This window comes from Nesoenas mayeri, assembly GCF_963082525.1.
Source record: "Nesoenas mayeri genome assembly, chromosome: 2".
In the NCBI taxonomy this organism is placed as follows: Eukaryota; Metazoa; Chordata; class Aves; order Columbiformes; family Columbidae; genus Nesoenas; species Nesoenas mayeri.
The window spans coordinates 120,108,561-120,114,560 of record NC_137543.1 but is presented as its reverse complement, the minus strand read 5'-3'; positions in this window follow the sequence as shown (position 1 = coordinate 120,114,560).

The following is a 6,000-nucleotide window of genomic DNA, read 5'->3' as shown; positions in this document are numbered from 1 at the left end:
TGCGTGGAGAAGCAGCACTTCAGATTAACCTGTTGGTCTAAAAAAATATGGTTTTGTCTCAAAATGAGTTAATGGATTAGTCACAAGAAAGGCAAGTACAGGAACTATTATTAACAGGACATTTACCATCCCAGGAGGTGATAAATGCCCCATCCTAAGGGCAGAGCATTTCCAAAGCTGGAAAGAACAGAGTTTACCCAGGAAGATTAAAAACTTCCCAATTTAAAAAGTTGCATGTGGGAGGGAGCAGTGGGGATTGTCTTGCATCATACCAACGTCAAATGTGAATCTGGCTTATCAAAGAAAATACAGGTCTGGAAATCCAGAGCTTCTCTCAGCAAATCTGCCTAAGCAAATTAATGATGAATGGAATCAGCATTATCTCTAGTGGCTCAAGCTCCCTCCCAGCTTGTGAGGGAGGCTGCACCCTGTCATAGACCCAGCCCTCCTGCCTATACACCCATGAAGACAGTGGTTGATCAGCTCCCTTCAAGCCTGCAACACAGTGTCACCAGTTGCTCACCCTCCAGGTCACACATGTGCCACTGGGAAAGGAGCTGGCATTGGCACGTACCAGCTGGGCTGCAGTTCAGATGGTTTTAGGGTTGTGATCAATGGTGCACAGTCTAGTTGGAGGCCTGTAGCTAGTGGTGTTCCCCAGAGGTCAGTACTGGGTCCAGTCTTGTTCAACCTGTTCATCAGTGACGTGGATGAAGAGACTGAGTCACCCTCAACAAGTTTGCTGATGGTACCAAACTGGAAGGAGTGGTTGATACAGCAGAAGGCTTTGCTGCCATTCAGCAAGACCTGGACAGGCTGGAGGACTGGGCAGAGAAGAACCTGATGAAACTCAACAAGGGCAAGTGTAGGATCTTGCATCTGGGGAGGAATAACCTCATCCACAGCACAGGTTGGAGGTTGACCTACTGGAAAGCAGCACTGCAGAGAAGGACTTGGGAGTTCTGCCTGACAACAGGTTCACCATGAGTCAACAATGTGCTCTTGTGGCCAAGAAGGCCAATAGTATTCTGCGGTGCATTAGGAAGAGTGTGATCAGGAGGTCAAAGGAGGTGGTCCTCCCCATCTACTTTGCCCTGGTGAGGCTGCATTTGGAGTACTGTCTCCAATTCCGGGCTTCCCAGTTTAAGAAGGACAAGGAATTACTGGAGAGAGTCCAGCAGAGGGCTATGAAGATCTTGCAGCATCTCATGAAGAGAGACTAAGAGAGCTGGGTCTGTTCAGCCTGGAGAAGAGAAGGCTGAGAGGAATCTCATCAATGCTTATAAATATCTTAAGGGTGGGTGTCAAGAGGATGGGACCAGACTCCTTTCAGTGGTGCCCAATGACAGGATGAGGGGCAACGGGCACACACTGAAGCACAGGAGGTTCCATCTGAATATGAGGAGAAACTTCTTTACTTTGACAGTGCCAGAGCATGGGAACAGGCTGCCCAGAGAGGCTGTGGAGTCTCCTTCACTGGAGACATTCAAAACCCGCCTGGACACATTCCTGTGTGGTCTGCTCTGGGTGAACTTGCTTTAGCAGGTGGGTTGGACTAGATGATCTCCAGAGGTCCCTTCCAACCCCAACCATTCTGTGATTCTGTGTCTTGGGGAGATCAGTGAGCAAATATCCAGAGCAGACATAAAAGGAAAGGGCTGGGTTCAGAGTTTGGCTATTGTGAACTCTTGTGTCATGGAAGCAACACATCACTGGGAAGGCGAGTGGCCAGGACCTCTCTCCAAGAGGAATTCTGCAGGAAAGCCTCATCTCTGCACAACAAAAATGTAGAGTCAAGCAACTGCCAAGCTTTCCAACACTTGTGACTGTCTTCACAGAGGGAGTTTGCCAGCATGAAGTTTGTGGTATAGTATTCTCTTCTGAACCTTCTTACAGTGGGAGGAAAAAGTCACAGTGCTTTTGTTGGAAGTTCAGATACAATTCTGTTGAAAATTGCACCAATCTATCTCTTCCCTCCATACCTCTCCCTGTGCTCTGCCCTCCTGTTAGAGTAGTAAAATCATAGGAGAAAGCAAGCTCTGCCCTTCAAAATAAGAGGTTAAAAAAGAAAAAAGAGGAAAAAAAAAATCACAGAATCTATGAATTTGACCTGTTCTTAGCAGGAATTAAAAATGTACAGAAAGAAATCCAGGATACTTGGTGCACTGTTTGAACAGCAATTGCTGGATGCAGAGCATCCAACAGGGATTACAGAAACACTGAACTCCAGTGCTGCTCTTTAGGAATGGGGAAATATTTTCGAATACATCAGCTGCAGTGTAAATCAGGAACAGCTTTACTGAAGCCACGCAAGGGCTTGTCATTGTAAAAGTGATGGCATTATAAGCATACATTTAACTTACAGTAACTCTGGTATAATTCTCCACTGGGAACTTACTTCTGGAACAGTTAATATATTTCTTTAGTTTAGTTATGTCTAAGAGTACATATTTAAGGAAATAAAATAACAGAAAACTAAATACTTGAACAAGTATCCACGCAAGAAGTTACACTGGTTTAACTACTCTAAATTCCACTCTAGCTCTCAAACTGGTGGCATTTTCCCAGATATAACCTTTCCCAGACATAACCTTCCCATAGACCCATATGCATTTGTACATCTGGTGCAGGAGGTGGAATAAGACCCTTGCCCATTGTGAGGACACAGCACCGGCCGTTCCATAATTAAGCAGTTAGAAGAAAACAGGTTTGCTTTAAAGAAAAATAACTGGTAGCAACTATGCAGTCCGAACCAGAAATAACATCGAAGATGGAAGAAATGTAATTGTGACTGCAAAGAGCTAGGAAAATGGCTGTAGTGTACAAGAAAATAATTCATACTGGTGCTGTGTAATTTTTCTGTTAAACTATTGTGTGTTAAACAATTCATTATGCTCTCACACACAGTGATATATTAAAATTCTTGTTGGCAAAATGTCCATTCAAAATTAAATGATGCTTTAGCCTCACCACCAGGATTTTTCTCATACCGTCGTGTTTGTAATAAACTTTATTAAATGCAATAAAATATTACACAGTTCAAACAGAGAAACCCAACAGGGAAATCATGTCCATTTCTGTTAGACTAAGTAGCAGAGCTTTGTTGCTGGCATTAGGAGAACAGCTTTGAGTTTCGCTAGAGAGATGTTCCAGAAAATCCCCATAGTTCGTAATGAATAATTGAAGGCAATATATAACTGAGATGCTTGTTTGCTACCTCCAGAGTTGGATCCTAGAGGACCATTATATTAATTTTTAATAATGTATGCGATGGTTAAAGTTATGGGACGTAAAATTTCACTCTAACTATGCTTATCATATAAAGCATAATCCCAAGGTTATAACCTGGGTAAGCAGGAGGTTTACAATGACTAACGAAGCAGAAGAGGAAACATTAGGAGAGCTATACAGACACTCCAATTTGTTTTTCACATATTTGTTCATGCCTCTTACCTAAAGACACACTCCACGACTTTAGCAGTACACCATGGCGGTAACACTCAGATTCCCCAGTGCAATTCTCCTCATTCACATTTTCATCTTTTTTTTTCACCCAGAAGCTTGGAATTGTGCAGCCCTTTCAAGTGTGCAGGATACGTGCAAGATCCTATCCATTTTAGTGATTTGTCACACATGGTCGGTGAGGAGGCAATTTCTGCTGGTGCCTCGGGGTGATGTTGAAAACGTTTCACAAATTCACTAACTGTGGATGGGTTTCTGTTAGATGGAGATTTGTTATTGAACTAGCCAGGCCTCAAGGAATTTCAAGGCCACCTTGGAAAGCTGAAAACAGGATCTGCTGTGGAAGTAAAACAGTTCAGCAAACACAAGGCAGCAACACGATGTAAATCAACAAACCTATCAGCAGTGAGACTCAGGCGCACGGATAACTCATGAACATAGATGATATCCAATCAGTTAATGCATGCTTGGAGCGTGGACGCGTGATCAGGAAATAACTGCATATATAAGGAGGCTTGTTTCTCTAATAAATCAGCTTTGCATGATTCACATTGAATTGGAATGCTGAGTCCTTCATTCTCTGCAACAACTAACCAGGAAGAATTCAATACAATAACTTGCCTGCAAAATAGATTCATACAGAACAAAGTCATCATTAGGAAATCCTGCCCATTTTAAGTAATTGCTAACTGCACCGAGGCTTCCACTAATTGCTACATAATAGTGCTTCAGCTAATGTTAATTCTGTCCTCAAGAAAGGCTCGTTTATATTTGGAATAAACAAATGTAATCAAACATGGTAATAATGAAGAATGACAAAACCAGCACAAACAATAGAAGAAGAGAGGAGTTACCAAATATCTGTGCCATAGGTAACAGTATTTCTATAGAATCGCCACAGGCTACTGCTGAGATGACTAGCGGGATAGGATGTATTTAAATGCAGGTAGAGTTGAGGATTTTTAACGCTATGACAGAACATGAGGGTCTAAGACACAGAGTGACAGCTTGTACCCAGCAAAGCTTTTATTTCATCAGAAGCAGAGAGAAGTTTTGGAAACCCTGGTTTGTAATTTCTTGACAAACCCCTTGTCACCATTGCAGCCAATGGTCCATGTTCTATGAAGCCTTTGCCCAATGGCACTAATGCTGGAGATGACAAATGGAGAGGAGAGGAAGGAGGAAGACAGATGTGCTCAACACCCAATCCCTTCACGTTCTCTTTTTAACCACTTTTGAACACAGACATTTAGAATCATGGAATCATTCTGGTTAGAAGAGACCCTCAGAATCATCGAGTCCAACCATAATCTAACTCTAGCACTGAACCAGAATAAACCGGTCTATCATTCGTAGCTACCAAGAATAACCTGACAAAGGAGAGATTCAGGACACATGTACCTAGCCAGAACAGCAGTCTTTTCTCCAAAACAAACTTCCAGTGACAACCAGCTATGCAGACATCCTACACTAACTATACAGCCTTATACAGCTTTACTTGGATGAGAGAGTATCTCTTTGCAAGTGATTTTTGAAATTAAGACATAAGTAAGTTGCAAGGCTTCTAAGAAAGACCTGTGAGCTGAGAAAGTCTGCTAGGACTTGTTGAAGACATCTGAAGATACCTGCAAAGGGTATCTGAAGATACCTCTTCAAAGGGCTGTGACCCAGGTACCGATATGCTACTAAATTATACTTAGAAATCTCAGCTGGAACCTACTCTTAAGGTTTGCTATTCAGTATTGGCCATGACAAACTGCATTAGGAAAGAGGTGGGCAAAAACTCTAAGAGCCAAGTTGCACCAATCCTAAACCCTATTGTTCCTTCAACTTGTTTTTAGACCAGAGCATAAACTGTAGATGAAATGTGGTTCTTGTCAGAAGATTAATTATGGTTTCCATACCTAGCAGAGATGGAGTGAAATAAATATATATATATATATATTTTTTAATGTCTTGATCTTGGCCAGGAGGGGTTCAGACCTTCAGACCGGCAGGGCCTTTTGTCCCACACACTTTTCACCATCTCAAAATCGAGACAGGGAATCTTGGGCTTCAGCAGAGATTTCTGGCTAAAAACAGAATGCGCGCACATCACCCAGTTTACAACACAGCCTGTTTTCCCTCCAAAGTCTGTCATACCAGGGCAGCAAAGATCTGAGCAGTGAAAAGAGATTTGCAACCCTACAGGCTTTTAAATTCTCATTTCTTTGGTAAATAACACAGAGACCCAGCTATTTCAGGCATCATACAAATCCTGAGCAAGACAAGATTCCTTGTTGGTAAAACCTTTGTGAACTGGCTGGATTAATGCTTGGTGACCTTTGAAGAAAGGTCTCACGAGCTCAAAGATTAAACAGAGAGGAACATGCATCTTATCATGCAACACAGCAATGACCCTGTATTTAAATATCACCTTGCTAAAGGGATTGTCCATTTCCAAGACAGCACCATCCTCTTCCAGGAATCTTCCCTTATTTGAAACGTGCAAAACTGCACCAGAGAATTGGCTTGTAACACCACAAGCTGTTATGCTCA